Here is a 21,390-nt window from a genome sequence, read left to right on the forward strand (position 1 = left end):
GCTTGGCCTGCTGTGTTCATCCAGCTCTACACCTTGTTATCTCAGATTCTCCAGCATCGGCAGTTCATACAATCTCAGCTTCCAAGTATCTGTTATCTCTTCGTGCCTGCACTTACCTCTTTCCAGGGTTCCATTGTCATTCCCTGCTGATAGTCCCAGTGCAACAATGGCAGTGGCCACCAGGTCTGACACGTCCTGGAGAAATGGCCAGGAGCTCTCCACGTTGGGGGTGGGGGGAGTGTTGGGGATTGCCTGCATTGGGCCTAATTCAATGTGAGAGCGAACTCTGCTGAATTGTTATTACATTTTGTTTGGCTGCCTGAAAATGACCAATGCGAGGTTCCAATCAATTTTCTAGTCTGAACCTTACAGGGTAGAGAGGAGATTTACCAGAATGGTTCCATGGATGAGGGAGTTTAGGTACAAGGTCAGATTTGGTAAGCTCAGAATTCTCATCAGTGCAAAGGAGCGTGCGGAGAGAATTGATAGAAATGTAAAAGGTAAAGACAGGGTTTAGTGAGGCAGACAAGAAATGCTTCCATTAGCTGACTGTACAATAACGCGGGGACACAGATTTAAGCGTTTTGAATGGAGATGTAGGAGGGAAATCTTATTTAATGGCATTGACCTGGAACTCCACCTTTGAGAACAGTAAAAGTAGATGAATGATTTCAAAAGAAAATTGGATGGACTCTTGAATGAAATAAATATGTTGGGCTGTGGGAGTAGAGTATGGGAATAGAATGGGTTGGATTACTTTCCTGAGGATTTTAACGGATGGTTTGTGCCACAATGACTAATTTGCAGGGAGCACAAATTATTTGAATGATTAAGTTACATTCAGTAATAAAGGTTTATTTTTTACATTTAATTTGGAATCCTATTTCCAGACCTAGGAACTAAAAGATCTGCATAAATCATAGAATCCCTACTGTATAGAAGCAGGCCATTCAGCCCATTGAGTCCACACAGACCCTCTAATGAGCATCTCACCCAGACCCACCCCATTCCTATACCCTGCATTTCCTATGGCTAATCCTCCTAACCTATACATCCCTGGACACTAAGGACAATTCAGCATGGCCAATTCACCTAAACTACAGATCCATGGACACTAAGGGCAATTTACTATGGCCGATCCACCCTAATTTGCACATCGTTGAACTGTGGGAGGAAACCCACGCAGACATGGGGAGAGTGTGCAAACTCCGCACAGACAGTCACCCGAGGGTGAAATCAAACCGGGGTTCCTGGCACTGTGAGGCAGCAGTGATAACCACTGAACCACCGTGCAAAGGCTCAAAAGTAGATTTCTGTTTCCATGTTCATTAAAATTTCAAACAACTTGCAATATATTTATAGCTCGTAGAACATTCGTCTGATGTTTTTAGCTGCCTGTAAGGGTGGTAGAGGCATAAACCCTCATGACGTTTAAGACATATTTAGATGTGCACTTGCAATAAGCCAAGTGCTGGAAAGTGGGCTTAGAACAGTTTGGTTTTTGTTTTTGACCAGCTTAGATTCGATGGGCCAAAGGGCCTTTTTCAGAAGACTTTTATGACTCTCTGATTCCCTGGTTGGGTCCCCTCCTGTGAACATTGAATTCTGAACCATGATTCTGTCCAAAATTTGAGGACTTAATAGCCAGAGACTTTTTCCCAGGGCAGAAATGACTATTACAAAGGGGCATAATTTTAAGGTGATTGGAGGAAGGTGTAGAGGAGATGTCGGAGGTAGGTTCTTTACACAGAGAGTGGTGGGTGTGTGGAGTGTGCTGCCAGCTGTGGTAGTGGAGTCAGATACATTGGGGACATTTAAGCGACTCTTGAAGAGGCACATGCATGATAGTAAAATGTAGGGTATGCAGAGTAGTTTGATCTTAGAGTAGGATAATAGGTCAGCACAACATTGTGGGCCGAAGGACCTGTACTCTGCTGTACTATTCTGTGTTCTATGACTTTTATTAGAATTGTAATGCAATTAATCAGTCATGTCTGTGTAGGAAAGCTTCTGGAGAGTACTGTCTACAATATGAAAGGGGCTAGAATTCCCAAAGTGGCACTTTCAGCTCAGCCTCCAGTGTCTTAGACCCTGAGCACAACTAAAGTGTGGTCGCAATTCTGAGAGTCATTTAAAAACCTGCATTTAAAAGTTGCAGATTACATACATTACATCAACAACATAGGAAAAGACATTAGCCTCATGCAGAATGTTACAAGCAGTCCCCAAGTGTGGTTCCCTAATTTCTTACACATAAGGACAGCAATAGTCCAAATTGTTATGCACCTAGGTGAGAGGGGATGAATTGGTTTCTCTTTATTAATCTACTCTTTCAATTGGTCACAATATTTTAACTTAAAAAGGATCCCATCCCTTGTTTTAAATAGTGTCAACTTAACCAGGAATTCTTGTATTAAACAAAAAGTGAATTTATTGGTTACCAGACATGAGAAGAAATAATAATTCACACATACACACTGAATGGGAATAAGAAATGAAGCCAAGATAAATGTGAGATTACCACTCCTCAGAAAATCTTGCTTATTCAGTGCATCAAATATTCTGTGGGTGAAGTTCCCATTAAATTTCAAATCTCAAGGACGTTTGTGAATGACACAAATGCAATACTGAAAAGAAATCAATTCCAAGACTATTTGCCCAATTAAATCATTTGCATCTAGTTTAGGACATCAATAATAATGGGAAGTTATGTTTTCTTGATTATACTTTAACAAAAACAAAATGCTGGTGGTTCTCCCATTAGAGGTATTGTGCCTGCATTAAGAATTTATCAGCCTTGATTATTTTTCAACTGAGGTCCCCATTCAGGAAGAAGTTCTGCGGTTTGCAACAAACATATGCTAAGTAGTCAATTTATAACATATTTCTGCCAGGAGCTTGCAGGGATAAATTATCATTTTTGAAGTTTTGGTGATGAATGTGGCCTGTGCAGAGAGTGGAAATTGGAAAGCAGTTATGTTCTTTATTCCTGTGTGATTTTTCACTAACATTTGGAGTCTTAGTCATGACTCATTCAATGTCCAAATGGTAAAAGTGAAAATCTGGGGTAAATTTATGCACAAAATCCTTCATGATTTTGATCTTTCCTGGACTGTGGCATTCCAAGTGAGAACATTTTAACGACACTGGCACCAGAAGGATGTAAGTGTTGTATAAAGTCATGGCTCTGAAGGGGTTAATATCCATGTTACATTGAACTCCACCCAATCTGAGGATGTCACACAGTCTTTGGGTAGAGACAGATGAGTTCTACTCTAGTACCCAAAAGAAACATAGAAAAATAGGATCAGGACTAGATCATCCAGCCCTTCAAGCCTGCTCTGCCATTCAATATGAATATGGCTGATCATCCAACTCTGTACCTTGTTCTTGCCTTTCCCTATGCCCTTTGATCCCTTTAGCTCTAAGAACTATATCTAACTCCTCCATGAATGTTTTGTCCTCAACCACAAATTGGTTGAGAATTCCACAAGCTCACCACTCTCTGGGTGAATAAATACCTCCTCATCTTAGTCTTGAATGACCTGCCCCATATCCTTAAACTGGCATCTCTAGTTCTGGATTTCCCAGTCATCGGGAACCTCCTTCCTGCGACTATCCTGCTTAATTTTATCCTGGATGACATATATTAGGTAGAAATCCTGAGAGTCCTGAGCAATGATGCCTAATAAGTAAATGTAAACTGTATCAACTGCTATCATACAATAAACCACCTTGTTATCCAAGACAAGTGCCTCTTCTGTTTAAACTCACCAATAGTCTGTGATATTTTCTTAGATGGCTTTATTGTAGAGATGTCCGATACCACTAACAGCATGCGATATATGATAGAGGCTGTTTGAAGTAGCTAGCTATCACCATTGCTTCTTTATCTCGCCTGTCTGGTGATTATTGGTAGAGGGTACACCACTGTAGGGATCTACATAAGATGCACTGTTCATAGATAACAAGAAGGTTTGTTGCTCAACAATAATAAATACAAATACATTTGATCAGGCATAATTACTGGAACTTTAAGGAGCTGCTACAGATACATCTGTCCCCGCTGAAAGCTCCTGTCTCCATCCACATAGAGAGTGTGTCGTCAGTGGGATGAGTGAAGTTAGTGTAATATCAGCATTAGCCCTTGAGAACAATTATTTTATTCAACACTATCCTCCACTACTGCTGATTTGATTCAGTCAGGAGTTACACAACACAGGTTATAGGCCAACAGGTTTCAAATAAAGCTTTCGGAGTGCTTCTCCTTGCTAGGTGGAGAGAAGTCAACTTCACCTGGTAAAGGAGCAGTGCTACGAAAGCTTGTAATTTCAAATAAACCTGTTGGACTATAACCTGGTGTCGTGTGATTTCTGACTTTGTCAACACCAGCACCTCCACAATTTGATTCAGCTTACAGGAAGCAAGGAAAGGGAGTACACATTTGCTTCTGGCAGCGTCTGTAGAGAGAAAGCAGAGTTAGCATTTTGAGTCCAGTGGCCCTTTTGCAGAACAGTTCTGAAGAAAGGTCAATGGGCTCGAAATGTTAACTCTGTTAAGATTCAGTTTAGAGGAAGGAAGACTGGTGACAGTGAATTACCCAAACCAGAATAACACACAAGCTGCTGCTGGGGGTGATATAAGAAAATATGATGGTAAGTCCTCAATAATAGGCTGAAGACGTTGCTGTGGTTAGAAAGCTCAGCAGAACAACAGCAGGGATGCAACTTTTTAAAAATTGTTATGGGTCATGTGGCAGTAAAATGATGAGGAGGATCTTAGACTTTTGACTTATTATTAGAGAAAAGCAAAAATCAAATTCGCTCAGATTCATGTAGAAATGCAGCCATCCCAAATTAGAGAACAGAGGAATGCTATTGTTGGAATATCAGGGGAGAAAAAAGCCATTACAGGTGGAAACGTGGGAAGAATGTGTTAAATGGACCTATCCGCATGCAGGGATTCTATGATTCTATGATTCTAAGGTAGCTGTGAGTGCAAATACAGAATCAACAGTCCTGAGCGCACCCTTATGGTGTTGAAAGATAGTTAAATAATTCATTAGGTCAGAAAATGTACCATTATCTTCGTATGAATATCAGAGTAGACAGCTGAATCAAAGAGAAGCAAATGGGAAATAAAAACAAAGAACTGGGGTGCCGGAAATCTGAAACAGAAACAGAGACTTTTGGAAAAACTCAACAAGTCTGTTAACATCTATAAAGAGAAAGAAGAATTAATGCTTTGGAGACAACAAGGTGCAGGGCTGGATGAACACAGCAGGCCAAGCAGCATCATCGGAGCAGAGATCCAGCTGCCCTTCCTCAGAACTGTTCCGAGGAAGGGTCACTGGACTCCAAACATTAACTTTGCTTTCTCTCCAAAGATACTGCCAGACCTTCAGAAGCAAATGGATATTTCCTTCCCTAATAGTCAAAAATACACTTTAGATATTGTTTTATGTCCTGCTCCTTGTCCCTCAAGTAGGGTCATTTAACAGAATTCTTGTTAATTTTCCTATATCTTGTAACGCATATTGCTACAACAAAGTCTCATTCTTCCTGCCTCCTTGCTCATACCTGCCATTGCTACCATCCATTGCCAGAGCCCTAACAGATTGTGACTGCGGGATAGAAAGACTGTAGCAGCCAAATCACATAATATATGACTCTGGAGGTAGAGGAAGCACACTGTGCCAAGGAACACCAGGCCGTGGGCAATGGAAAGATCCATCACTCAATAGCACTGAAAAGAACACTCTGGGCTGGTAGTTGCAGATTCAAGACCTGGGAGTCACTGTATTTTCAATGGATTTAAGAGAATACATACATTTTCTCATTCAATTTTTCTATGTGTGTTTCTGTCACTGCATCAGCAACTACCTTTCTCAAATGCGACCCTCAAAATATCTGACTGCTGCTCAAACTGGAAAAAGTTAACAGTGTGGGTTTTTCACTCCCTCTAAGCTGCTAAGCAGCATGCAGCTGAGAAAATAGCTGAAGAGTTCCCCTTCCAGATGCCTTTAATTCCGATAACAAAGGCAAATTAACCTTCTCTGTTATGAACTGCTTCATGCACTCAATAATCTATGTATGCCTACTTTAAGCCTTGCGTGTGGTAACATAAGGAACACAAGCTAGCCAGAAGAGGTAGATGTGAAAGTGGACCCTCATATGTTATGTTAGACATTTCAATTCCCGATCTTAGAGCAAATAGGTGAACATTTCAGGAACCCAATGTTAAAACTTAATGAGCCAGGAAGCTCAGTTACACCTGGTCCAGAGGCGTGTAATAACATCTCTAAACAGGTTAATTAGAAAATAGATAAAAAATAAAAATGCTGGTAGATAGTCAAACATGTACACAATAGTTCCATGGTGTAAGTAAAAGATCAAAAACAAATTGATAGATAGCATTTGAATCCATTGCCTAACAATACATTAACAACTGATTTGATTTGATTTATTATTGTCACATGTACCAAGATATAGTGAAAAGTATTGTTTTGCATGCTATTCAGGCAAATCGAACCTTACATAAGTACATCAGAGTAACAGAACAGAATGCAGATTATAGTTTTGCAGCTACATGGGAGGTGCAGAGAAAGACTGATTTAAAAGAGTTTAACAATTATAAATGATGTAAGGAGATGATCTGTTGGGGACAGTTTGTAAAGAGTCACCATGCTCCGGTGACATCTTGCTCCTGAGAAATGGTCAACTCATTGCAGTGAACTTTTGAAGAATTAACACCAAACAAAACTTCCCACCTTTGCGGGAAATCCAGAGAAAATCAGTTAACTCACTATGCAGGGACTGAATGATTCAGGAATATTTTGAAGTTGATTTTAACCATGCAATTCCTCAGATGAGAATATTTAATTGACTGTTCCACAAAGATTGCCAAATTGTCCTGATTCTATTACGACTACTCTCCCAAACACCAGCAGTCACCATGGGCTGATCTTACCAGAAATTGGTTAGTAACATTTTTTTTGAGGTTCACTGGGGAGAGTTCTCTTTCTGCAAGGTCTAGTATGTTTTCTCAGACCATCATACCAAACCTGCCTGATTAACTGTGAACCATTTCCCTATGGCATTCCGCTCAGCCAATATTAGCCTGATTCTCACTGCCACCATAGACAGAGACATTTGCCATGGCTAGTATTCCTGGTCCTCAAGGCATTGTTAAAGGTTCAACGTACACCCAGTCAGATACTGTCATCTTAGAGATGCCCTGCAATGTTGGAGACATTTGTCCCAGACATGGCAAACAAGGAGAAATTGGTTTCCTGCTTTTCAGACAGGGCCCTGGAGGATGTGGTGGACAGGCAGATGGAGCCAGAGTACCAGAATCTGCCAGCCTGGGTCAGTGCCATCTGAACAGTCTGGAGAAATGTCCAGCCATGTCACAAGAAGGTCAGTTGGACCTTCACCACTGTGCAAGGTTAAGTATCACCACCTTCCTTCTATCACCTCATATGCAGTCTGTATCTGCTACTGCACACACTTCCCACCAAATCTCATTCCCTCACTCTAGCCCTAACCCACACTGTTAACCCTACAGGCCCTTAACAACACCTACTCACTTGTTTGGGACACCTCATTATGAGGACGAAATGCCCCAGTTTGCTGGCACTTCGGAGAATCCTGGAGACCAAGCACCTGCTCAGCCCCATGCAAGGGATGACCCAGTGGTGTCAGAGAAGCTGAGGACTCATCTCTGAGTGGGACACACTCAGCATTTCTGGGCCCTTTAGACACAGATACTTACAAGGTCCCCTGACTAAACCTCCAAGGCCAACAGGCTCCACTGTAGGCTATGCTCCCTTCATGTCAACTGCAGAATCTAGCACTGCACTGAGATGTTATGAAAGGGGAAGAAAGAAGTTACAAAGGTGACATGGATGATACTTCATTGTAAAGACATTCTCAGTTTTAGAAATATATTCTCTCCTTTCACCATCAGCTGTGTGTGTGTGAATGTCTGTCCAGCTGCAAGTACAAAATTGAAGCCATCCTTAGCACTGCATGATGTTTGATGGCATTAGGTGTAAAGTGGACAGCTCCTGCACCATGTATATGCAGGTTATGAGTAAGTGTTTGCTACTTTAACAACTGGTGCTTCCAGTGAGACGGCTGTGGAGCTCCAGCATTCCATAACTGAATTTGTTTCTTTAATCTGAACAGGAAAACATTTAGCATCTATTTCACCAACACAATGTTAAATGCAACTTTCAAATAACACTCAACTTATCCCTTAATTTTAAGTTCAGCACGCCGCTTAAAATATATGTTTCTTTTCTTCTTGGTGACATTTTCACTTGACTGCAACAAAGTTGCGTTTTGTCAGGCAAAGTTACTGCAGGTTTAAACATGATGTCAAGAGTGGCATTGTTTTATTTTTAACTGATGTCCACAGAGTTTCAGTTCAATTGAATTTTCTATATACAAGAGCAAAAATAATGTTAGATGTTTCAATGGGAACAAACTAATTATGTTGTGGTAGAAAACAGAAGAAGCTAAAAATAAACTTCAGTAGTGATGCAGTAGTGGCTTGATTTTAAATGCATATTGAGGAGCTATTCCCACAGCTAGTAAAGATTAAATCCAATACTTATAGTGTGTGAAAATCTCCCAAATTGAAAAAAATCCCTTTCCAATCAATAGCATTGTGGCATCGGCATTTCTATCTGAGCAATCACCTTGCAATTGGGAAGCCAGTAAAAAAAAAAATTAAAAAGTAAACAAGCAAGAGATATAGGTATCTAATTCCCGAATGCTGGTGTGTGGCTGTTAACAAAAGCAACTGTTCTGGTTGACTCCCACTATAGGTTGGCAACAGGGCTAGCAAATAAGATCTTGACCTTACTGCCAAAGAATTCTCAATGACAAACTGCCACAGAGTCTGACCTATCTGCTCATTTCTTCCTCTCCTTGCAATGTGTAAAAATCCTACAGCACATTGAGTGATCTGTCAGATCACCTTCACCACCCACCCCACTCCACCTTTTGCAGCTTTTCCTTCTGCTGCCTAAGGCCTAAGCTCTGGAATTCTTTCCTTAGCCCTCTCCCCATCTTTTCTTCCTTCATTATCACCTTTAGGGTCTACACCTTTACGAAAGTTTTGGTCAATTGTTCCACCATGTCTGAACGTGGTTTAGTTTCATTTTCTTTCTTGCCATGCCTTGGGCTGCTTTACTGAAGGTGATAGATAGCTCTAAATTTTTTTGCTGTCATTGCCATACAGGTGATGGAGCTGAGGGTGTGGTTTCTCATACCGGAGTCTTCAATGAAAGCTGGTGAATGACCATCGAATCACAGAGTGGGTCAGACCAACCAAATCTCTCTGACCATGGCTATAATTATACCCAGCCACACCGCCCTTTACAAAAAGGACTACAATGGCAGCTCCAAGATGTTTCTTGTGGTCGTTTGGGGAGGCAGAAGAAAATGGCAGCGTATCACATTTCTGACATCGCTGGACTTTTTGTCCTTTGTTAAACTGGGTCGTGTACCATTTTCTGAAGGGGCTTAAATTGACGAGGCTTCACAACACCCACCTATATAAGTCCCACGGGTTTTTGCAGAATCTACAGTCATTTGCATTAGGTAGAGTCATGAAGTCATAGAGTTATACAGCAAGGAAACAAAGCCTTCATTCCAACTCATCCACGCCGACCAGATATCCTAAACTGATCCAGTCCCCTTTGCCAGAAATTAGCCCATATCCCTCTAAACCTTTCCTATTCATGTACTCATCCAGATGTTTTTAAATGTTGTAATTGTACTAGCTTCTACCACTTCCCCTGGCAGCTCATTCCATACATACACTAACTTCTGCGTGAAAAGGTTGCCCCTTAGTTCCCTTTTAAATCTCTCTCTTCTCATCTTAAACGTATGCCCTCTAGTTTTGGACCCCCCTACCCTGGGTAAAATACCTTGGTTATTCACCTTATCCATGCTTTTAATGATTTTAGAAACCTTTGTAAGGTCACCCCTCAGCCTTTGACACTCCAAGGGAAAAAAACATATTTACATGAGGATTGGTCCTAATATATTTTCTGAGTAGTTTCTATAGTAACATAGCACCTTGGGGATCAGTAGCTCAGTTGGCTAGATGGTTGGCTTATAATGCAGAGTGATGCTAACATTGTGAGTTCAATTCTCTCACCAGCTGCAGTTACTCATGAAAGACTCTCCTTCTCAACCTCTCTTCTTGCCTTAGGAATGGTGACCCTCAGGTTAAGCCACCACAAGTCATCCCTCTCCTGTGAGAATGCAGCTCTATGGTCTGACAGGACTATGGTGGTTTTACATTTCACTCTCCAGTTTTGCATTATTGTGAATCAGGTTTCATCTTAGACCAATATTGAGCTTGCAGAATAATTTGGAAATCAGGGTCCAACCCACTTCAAGAGCAAAGTAACAGAACATCCCTTTCTCAGAGTTCTGGAGAAGTGTCATACCAGACTCAAGACCTTAACTCTATTTCTCCCCACAGATGCTGCAAGACCCGTTGATTTTCTCCAGCACTTTTTTGTTCCATTAATAACCCTTTATAACTGTCAGATGCAAATATGAATAATCATAAATTGAGCACTCTTCACATTATCTCCTTAAATATTTAAATTTCAGTTGTTGAGAGAATCCTGTCATGTATGCAGTGTGTTCCTTCCTGGACAGGTAGAAGAGTTCCAGATAAGCAGAGGCTAAGCAATAAACATGGTTTTACTGGAATGACTATGGTATTATGTAAAAAAATGCCTGTGCAAATGTCCAATTCCTGCTCCATCCTACATTGACATCAGTGCAATATTATAGAACTGGGAAAGTTGTTGAAAGACAAAGAGAAACATACAGCGTGTTTGGTACTATTACTGGTAATGTGCAGCACATGTTGTTTCAAGAGAAACTATTGTATACTAGTAATGTCACTAAAACAACATTAAATGAGCTGAAGCTATTGAATAATGATACCACAGATGTGTCCTGCTGTCTTTTGTTAAAAATAAATTAAGGATGCCATCTAGACAATTATCTCTAATGTGTCAAAGCTTCCAAATATGACATAATGATAGATAGGTTGAGAAAAGGACATAAGGAGTCTGCAATAGGATAAGTGAGTGGGCATCTATTTAGAAAATAGATTGCAATGTCGGAAAATGTGAACTTGTTTACCTTTGGCAGAAAGAGCAAAATAACAGCATTTTATTTTACAGGAAAGAGATTGCAGAACTCTGAGATACAGAGGTATCTGTATCTGATACAGAGGCTCATGAATTCACATAAAGTTAGTTTGCAGGTACAGCAAGTGATTGGGAAGGCAACTGGAATGTTGTCATCTATTTCAAGGAGAATGGAAGGTAATGGATAAAATTTGGAACGACATGGTAAATCAAAAACAGAATCAAGGGAAAAGAGAAAAGAATCCATACAGGAAATGATAAACAAGCACATAACAGGAAAGGATAGAGAGAATGAAAATAAGTCAACTAACAGATAAGAACAGAATTTACAAAAATACTAAAAGGATAAAACTAAAGGCTTTATATCAGAATGCTTGAAGCATTTGAAAGAAAACAGATGAACTGAGATCAAAAATAGAAATGTATAAGATTAATCTGGCTGACACTACAGAGACATGGTTACAGAATGAAATAGGTTAAAACCTGAATCTTGAAGAGTAAAGGACATTCAGGAATTACAGAAATGTATGTAAATGTATATTGGAAAGTGGAGGGGTGGCTGTGTTAATTAATGACAATATTAGCAGCACAAAGAGAAATGGCCTTAGTTTACAAAAACAAAATGTCAAAATAGTTTGAGTAGAGATGAGAAAGGATGAAGGCAAGAAGTGCCTTGTGAAGTGGTGTACAGGCCCCCTAACCATAATCACTTTATAGGGATGGGGTAAAAATGAAGAAATAATGAAAGCCTGTCAGAAAGATATTCATCTTGAGGGATTTGAATCTATAAAGCATCTATAAAATTCAGGTCGCCAAAGGTAGCTTTGATGAGGAGTAGAAAAATAAGTTGTGAACAAGGCACGAAGAGATTACACAAATCAAAAAAAAGTGATTGGGAAAGATGTGGCAAATGAACTACAATGTTGGAAAATGTGTAGTTGTCTATTTTGGTAATAAGAATAAAAAATGAGCATATTATCTAAATGGTGAGAGATTGCAGATCTTTAAGGAATTTGGGAGTCCTCGTGTTTGACGAGGTTAAATGCAGGCACAGCAAGTAGTTTGGAAAGCTAATAGTGTGTTCTCATTTATCACAAGGTCAAGTGAATACAAAAGTAGGAAGATGATGTTTCAGTTATAAAGACCATTAGTGAGACTGTATCTGGTGTATTGTGGACAGCATAGGTCTCTACATATAAGGAAGGGTATTACATACATTGTAGGCAGTTCAGACAAGGTTTTCTAGAGCAGTAACCAGAATGGGCAGGTTATTTTACAAGGAAAAGTTGGATAGGCTCGGCTTTCATCTGTAGTTTAGAAGAGAAAGAGGCAACTTGATTGAAACATATAAAATCCTGAACTGTCTTGATGGTCTAGAGTCGGAGAGGTTGTTTCCTCTGATGGGAGGATCTAGGACTGTATCAAAAATCAGGGGTTGCTCATTTAAAACAGAGATTAGACAATTGTTTGTTTTGTCAGAGGATCATAATTCTTTTGAGGTTTTTCCCCGAAATGGTGGTGGAAGCAGAGACCTTGAATTTTTTTTAAGGCAGAGGCAGATTCAGTGAAACAAGGGGTTAGAAAGTTATTAGGGGAGTTGGGAATGTGGACTTGGAATTGCAATCAGATCAGCCAGGACTTTATGAAAGGAAGGAACATGCTTGAGTGGTTCATATATTTGCATGTTGTATTCAAAATTTGGATGCTTTGCTGTAGTTACGGAGGCCTTTGGCGAGACTAGATCCAAAATATTACATATAATTTTGGCCTCCTTATTTGAGACAGAATATAACTGAGTTAAAAACGGTTTGGAGAACGTTCACTTGATACTTCCATAGAGGGGTTATCCTATGATGAAACAATGAACTGGCTTGCAACCATTGGAGTTCTGAAGAAAAAGAGCTGAATCATTGGGACAAAATTCTGAGAGGACATGAAAGGGTAGATGCTGAAAGGATCCCTCTCCTTATGGGAGAGACTAGAATGAGGAGATGCAGCTTAAAATTAAGAAGTCTTCCATTTAGATGGGGATGAGGAGAAGCTTTTTTCAGATCATAGGATTATGAGTCTACAGAATTCTCTTATCTAGAGAGTGGCAAAGAGCATCATGAAATAGTTAATGGAGAAATAGATGGACTTTTGACTGACGAGGGTGTTAAAGATGATCAAGGGGAAGTGGGAATGTGCAGTTAAGATTACAATCAGTAGATCTACTATCTTATTGAATGGCACAGCAGGTTCAAGGGACCAAATGACCTCTTCTTACTCCTTTTTAATATATGCGCCTGTTTGAATAGCATTTAGCAATTTATTTTGCACCTCAGGGCTGTTGGAACTGTCCATTTAACAAGCAATAGGTTCATGTTTTACTTTCTCCTCTCTATCCTGGGCTGCAGTGCAAAATAATTTGCTTGAAAAATGTATTAATTATGATGCATACGTTTATCCAGCATCATTTACTAGCACATATCATCATCACATAGCATACAGCTTTGTGCGCTGGAGCATGAGGTAATTATAATACTGACGTCATGAATACAGAATCAGACTCGAAGGTAGCAAATATTTGCTTCATCACTTCACTGCTGGGAATAAGTATCACAGCTTAATGTTAATGTTGCATAATTAATTTGTGCTGGTTATTGAGTCAATTCCTAAGGCATTTCAGTGAGCTGAATGTAAAACAGCACCTCATGCATTCCCAGACAGAGAGCTCAAATCCAGGTCAAACTATCTAAAGACACTTCTGTTTAAAAACAATCTGATCATACTGCAGGGTGGCTTCATGAACATACCCATTGTCTCAGCTGTTTCATAGAACATAGAACATTACAGCGCAGTACAGGCCCTTCGGCCCTCAATGTTGCGCCGACCTGTGAAACCAATCTGAAGCCCATCTAACCTAAACTATTCCATTATCATCCATATGTTTATCCAATGACCATTTAAATGCCCTTAAAGTTGGCGAGTCTACTACTTTTGCAGGCAGGGCATTCCACGCCCTTACTACTCTCTGAGTAAAGAACCTTCCTCTGACATCTGTCCTATATCTATCACCCCTCAATTTAAAGCTATGTCCCCTCGTGCTAGCCACCACCATCCAAGGACAAAGGCTCCCACTGTCCACCCTATCTAATCCTCTGATCATCTTGTATGTCTCTATTAAGTCACCTCTTAACCTTCTTCTCTCTAATGAAAACAGCCTCAAGTCCTTCAGCCTTTCGTCATAAGACCTTCCCTCCATACCAGGCAACATCCTGGTAAATCTCCTCTGCACCCTTTCCAATGCTTCCACATCCTTCCTATAATGCGGCGACCAGAACTGTACACAATACTCCAAGTGCGGCCGCACCAGAGTTTTGTACAGCTGCAACATGACCTCATGGCTCCAAAACTCAATCCCTCTACCAATAAAACCTAACACACCGTACGCCTTCTTAACAACCCTATCAACCTGGTTGGCAACTTTCAGGGATCTATGCACATGGACACCGAGATCTCTCTGCTCATCCACACTACGAAGAATCTTACCATTAGCCCAGTATTCTGTATTCCTGTTACTCCTTCCAAAGTGAATCACCTCACACTTTTCCGCATCAAACTCCATTTGCCACCTCTCAGCCCAGCTCTGTTTCTTCCCATACTGGATGACTATCTCAGAATGGTTTGTACTACACTCACTTTCAGCTGGAAATGTCAAACATAAAAACTTGCTCTGGCAATATCACCTGTTGATATGGGGTCAGCTTGCACATCTAAGATAATGACACTCATCTCTGGTTTCTGTTGGTCACTTGGCCAGGCGGCACACAGGGGTTCGCCCTGGATACAGAATCTTTATCTCTTCACCACCTCTCAACCCCTCCCCAGACTTCTTGATCAATATGCCCTCTTGGATGTGGTGTAATTTACTCTACCCAATCATTCAGAAGAATAAAGCAATTACTTTTGGTTTCCAACACAAACTTAGAAATTTTGCTGCTGATTCCAGATCTCTCCAAGACTGAAACATGTTGTTCACAGCTGTGATATCCTGCTTGACTTTAAGGTAAATCTTCAAATCTGTATTCTGTCTACCAACAAGAGATGCTTACTTCCACCTTGGCAACAATATCATTTTGAACCCTACCTCAGCTGATCTGCTTTTAAGCTCTGCTCTGCCATTTCTATATGTAATATAAATTGTATGATTAAATATATATTTTTAATATAATTTATATTCAGTTTTCTAGTTTTTAAGCTAATAACTATAGGTTTTTTTGTATGTCTAAAGTTAATAATACTTAATTAAATTAATTAAATGTCTAAAGTTAATAATACTTAAACTAAATTAAGTATTTCTGTAGCCATGGTGATTTATTTTGAAACCGGTTTTGAGGCCAGAGAGAAAACAAAAACAAAGAAATGGCTTTTGTGCACTACTAAAGGATTTTTCTTTGTTTATCAGGGGCTGTATTTTGAGTTTATGGAAGTTGTTTTCTTTCTTTTCAATTTATGAAAGAGTATTTTAGAATTAACAGGATATACTTTACTGTGTATTTAAAAGCCTTTGTATTTATATTATAAGTAGATTTCTTGGTTTATTCAATTTTATCAACACTTTATTTGATCATTAACTTCTGTTTTATTGTTAAAGTAAAATCTACAGCATTGTGTTTGTGTTTCAGTGAGCGACCACTTTGTTAAAACCAAAACAAAAGAAAAATGATCAATCAGGTGAGTCTGTCTTGGATATGAGTTGTGCAGCAATATCAGCTGGGATCATACTGCATAAGATCATAAGAAATAGGAACAGGAATAGGCCATTCAGCCCCTTGAGCCTGCTCCTCCATTCAATGGCTGATCCAACATTCTTCATGTCCACTTTGCTGCTTTTTCCTCATAACCCTTGATTCCCCTAATGGTCGAGAATCTATCCATCTATCTCGAACTTAAATATACATAAGGAAAGCTTTTTGTATAGTCCTCCCTATTCTTTCCTCCTGAAACTTCAGATCACCCAGAACTTTGCTTTAAGTTTCTTATATTGCAATAATCGTTGCTCAGCAATCAGTTTTGTTCACATAAGTTGGTTCTAAGTCCCTAATGCCCTCAGCTTAGTCTTCTCATCTCTATGTTTGAGCCACCCTATTGTCTTGGCCTTCCCACCTATGTAACCTCTTATATCCCTAAATCCTTTGAGCTTTCCAATCTCCTAATTCCAGCATTAGACTTCCTGTTGTACTATCAGCTACTGTTCATTTCTATTCATTAGTCCCTCTTCTCTACTGCATCATCTCCTTTAAGGATCACAGACACTTGCAAAAATTGACAAGTTTATGGGCTTGGCAAATCTTAATCTCAATATCAATTCTGATATACCTCGTTTCTATAAGTGTACCCTTTCTTTCTCTCTGCAGAAGCTCTTGATGGCACTGTTCATTTATTTCGAGTATAGTAAACATGACTCAACCAGTTCACATAGTGCTAATTCAATTTGATACTTGCATGCAAGTTACACAATATCAAGAATGGAAATATGCGCAAAGTCTATCCAAACAAAATACTGCGTACAATATCTGCAGAGGCTTTCATTAAGTTTGGGAACTTTTGGGATATTTGATATAATTTGTTAAATGATTTTTTTTCCAAAATTGTGCCTCCTCTTGTCCCTATTTTCCTCTGTTTCTATGTTCCTATATGAAGATTAAAGTATTTATCTGTGAACTGGAAGACCTTTGTATTGGCTCCAATGGGTAATCTCGAATGAATATAACTCTTTTCTGTCATCATTTCAAAATTATAAGATAGCTACAGATGACTAAGGCTGTTTTGCTTTTAACCTTATTCATCAAGAAAGACAATTACACCCTCCACTACAAGATTCAATTATTATTTTTTCAAAATAAGTAATTTTGTCCTTTTTCCCTCGTGCATTATTCCATATTGAATAATCGCTCACACATTGATCACTTGTTACTACTAGCTAGATAAGCACTTATTGCCCATCCCTAACTGTCCAGAAGGCTGTTAAGAGTAACCATGTTGTTGTGGGTCTGGAGTCATAAGTAGGCCAGACCAGGTAAGGATGGCAGTTTCCTTCCCTGAAGGACATTAGTGAACCAGATGGGTTTTCCCGCCAGCAATCGAAAATGGTTTTAGGGCTGTCATTAGACTCTTAATTCCAAATTGTTTTTATACTGAATTCAAATCTCATCATCTGCAATGGTGGTATTTGAACCCAGGTCTCTGTGATATTACCCACATCACTGGACTAACAGTCTAGTGATAATACCACTAGACTAATGGCTTCCCACGGATCTTAATACATGATTCCCTCATGATATTTAATTAAAAGTAATTTTTTTGTTCACTTGTGGAATCTTGACGTTGCTTGCTGGCCAGCATTTATTGCCTGTCCCTAGTTGCCCTTGAGAAGGAACTTGCCATGAGCTGCATTATTGAACTACTGTAGGCCATGTGCTGTAGGTAGACCCATAATGCCCATAAGGAGGGAAGTCTATGATTTTGACCCAGCGACACTGAAGGAATAGTAATTTAATACCAAGTCAAATATCCACAAAACATAATCCATTAGAGTCAGCATGGTTTTATGAAGGGTAAATGGTGTTTGACTAATTTCTCAGAGTTCTTTGAAGATATAACAAGCAAAGTGGATAATGGGGATCCTGGAGATGTGGTATATCTGGACTTCCAGAACGCATTTGATAAGGAGCCACATAAAAGGTTAATAATCACCGTAAGATCACATGGAGTTGGCTAATTTATTAGCATGGATAGAGGTTTGGCTAACCAGCAGAAAGCTGAGAGTGAGGATAAATGGGTCTTTTTCATGTTGGCAAGATGTAACCCGTGGGATGCCTGACAGTTCAGTCCTCAGACCCCAACTATTTACAATCTTTATTAATGCATGGATAGAAGGTATTATAGCCACATTTGTAGTTGGCACAAAAATAGGTGGGACAGTAAGCTGCAATGAAAATATAAGACATTTACAAGTGGATATGGATAGGTTAGGTAATGTGTCAAAATTTGGCAGATGGAATTTAACATGGATAAGTGTGAGGTTATCAATTTTGATTGAAAGAACATAAAGGAAACTTATTATGTTTGTGGAGAGAAAACTTCAGGGTGTTTCGTTGCAGTAGGACCTGAGTGTCCTTGTGCATGAATTGCAGAAAACAAGTATGCGGGTATAGCAGGGAATAAGGAAAGCAAGTGGATTTCTGGCATCTAATGCTAAAGGAATAGAGTCTAAAAGTAGGGCAGTGTTGGAACAACTGTACGCTAGGAGCATTGGGTACAGTTCTGGTCCACTTAATTGTGGAGAAGTGAAGTTGTATCAAAAGCAGTTCAGAGGAGGTTCACTAAATTTTATTCCTGAGATGATGGTTTTGCCTTATGAGGAAAGATTGAGCAAGTTAGACCTATACTCTCCGGACTTTAGAAGATTGAAAGGAGATCTAATTGAGATACGTAAGTTGTTAAAAGGGTTTGACAAAGAAGGCATAAAGAGGATGCCTCCTTTTGTGGGACAATCTAGAAACTGAGGTCATAGTTTTTGCATAAGGAGCAGCAGATTTAAAGCGGAGATAAAGAGGTATTACATCTCTCAAAGGATTGGAATCTGTGGAATTCACCACCTGGAAGTGTGAAGGACACTGGGACAATGAGTAAATTTAATGAGATAGACAGATTTTTAATTAGTTGAAGGGTTGAAGAGTTATCGGGAGCAGGCAAGAAAGTGGAGTTGAGGCTGAGATGAGATTAGCCAAGGTCATATTAAATTGCTAAGTTCTTATATTCATACCTTTCCCGTTCTCTTACCTATCTTAAATACATTAATACAATCAGAAATCGGATCTCCTTTTCTCACCATGAAAATATAAGCTGTGTATGGACTGTGTCTTTCTATTTTCGTGTTTTTAAAGACTGAGAACTGAATGAGAGGAACCATTTCTTAAAGAAAAGTGTTTTGAAGAGTGAGTGAAGTTTTGAAAAGCAAGGAACCGGATATTCATGGCAGTCACTGTGAGCAACTGTTTGAAAAAGCAGTAATTGAAGTCCAGATTGTAGACTATTTGTAGCTGAGGTTCATTGGTCTATGGATCAGTGACAGCAATCAATCACAGAGACATGTTGCTTGCCAACAACTGTGAGATTTGGTCTTAGAGCTGGAAACAAGATACAGAGACATGGAGATAGAGAGAGAGAGATGTACACATATTCTCCAGCCTCACTAGCCCAGAAACTGCCTGTTCTCTGCAGTCAAAAATTCAATTTAAACCTGAAAAAGACCAGTTACTTTTCCTGCTGCAGCTGCTGTAAGTTATGACTTTTGAATTGATATATAAGAGACATTTTTCAAGTGAATCAGCCACATTGAACTTCTTACAAACCAATAGAAATATTCAGGGAAGATATCTGAACACCAAGGGTTCTGATCAGCCAAAAGAGGGACATTTCAACACTGGAACTAGTAAGCAAAGATCACCAAACTGACTTTTCAGTTTTTCTACCTGGGCCAATTATCTATCTTCTGTGTGTATGTCTGTTTGTGACTGTGTGTACCTGTGAATTAAAGGGGGAGTTTATAAGGGGATTAGAGTTTTTGTTAATAGTGTTATTTGCAATGGTTTATTTCTAGAACTAGAGAATGTGCAGGCTAGGTGGATTAGCCATAGGAAATGTATGGTTACAGGGAAAGGGTAGGGTTTGGTTCTGGGTGGGATGCTCTTTGGAGGGTCAGTGTGTAACTCAGTGGGTCAAATGGCCTGCTTCCACACTGTAGGGATTCTATGATTCTATGTTAACTAAGTTCCTTTTCTTGGATTAAACCAGAGGCAGCTGTGCCTGTCACCACACATAGAGATTGATATGTGAACCCATGTGGGATGCTTGAAATTTCTTGTGTTGTAAGGAGAGGGGGTCGCACACACACATAAATATGAGGTACATAGTACCTGATCAAGGAAATCAGCATCAGGAGGTGGGTGACCCATTGAGCATTTCCCATTGCTCCACAATCATTGTTGTTTGGACCCATCCCTTGCAGTCCCTACACACGAAACTGCATCTGCTGTGACCTGCCTCTGGTTTGGGTTCCTCCTCAACCTCGGTTGTCCAATGAGTACCGTTCCAACAGCAGCCACTGTTCACCTTCATCATTGAAGACTTCTCCTTGGCCTCGTGGTGCTGCTACGCAGAAGAGCTACTGGTGTCTGTCAGTTTGCCTGCTCCGGATGGCTGGGACCTACTACCCTAGCGGTCACATTCCCATGCCCAGCCTGCCACTGTCTCTAAATTGCTTAACTGGCCTGTAATCCATCAGGCGTTTGCCCAAAGGTGAAAATAGGTCTCTCATGGTTCTTCAGTTGGGGACACCTGATCACTTCCATTCCTTCGGAATCTTTGATATAAAATTACCAGGAGAAGGACTAAAACCCACCAAGTCTCCCATTCAATATGTATTCCCATCAGATTCAATTTCTGTCCTTAGTTTTCATTATTTTCATCGCCTGATTTCTTGTCTATTCCTTTAATCCCCATTGCTTTAAACTTCAACAAATATGATTCAGCATGGAATAGAGTTACTTTTTGGCTTCTACGCAACAGTATATTGTGACCTTGGACAAGCATAGTTTCCCAATCTTCCAAGATCCAAAAGCTCCAGAAATTATAATTTCAGTTTCTTCTTATTCTGTGCCTATCTCTGCTAGCTTAGCTGTCACTATCTCCCTCTTTTATAGTTGCGCTACTTTTAATCATTTTAATGTTGCACTTCATATTTTCCCAGTGTTATTGCACAATATGATCACATACAATTATGACTGGGGGTAGCACGGTGGCTCAGTGGTTCACACTGCTGCCTCACAACACCAGGGATGCAGGTTCAATTCCACCCTCAGGCAACCGTCTGTGTAGAGTTTGCATCTCCCTGAGTCTGCATGGGTTTCCTCTGGTGTTCCAATTTCCACCCATAGTCCAAAGATTTTCAGGTTAGGTAGATTGGCCATGGGAAATTGCCCATTGTGTCCAGGGATATGCAGGCTAGGTGGATTGGTCATTGGAGGCACAAAGTTGCAGGGATCAGGTGGTGGGCTGAATCTGGCTAAGCTGCTCTATGGAAGGTCAGTGTGACTCAATGGGCTGAATAGCCTGCTTCCACACCATAGGAATTTTATGGCTTGAACTGCTATGTA

The sequence above is a fragment of the Rhincodon typus genome, chromosome 3 (genome assembly GCF_021869965.1).
Source record: "Rhincodon typus isolate 14 chromosome 3, sRhiTyp1.1, whole genome shotgun sequence".
NCBI classification, from domain to species: Eukaryota; Metazoa; Chordata; class Chondrichthyes; order Orectolobiformes; family Rhincodontidae; genus Rhincodon; species Rhincodon typus.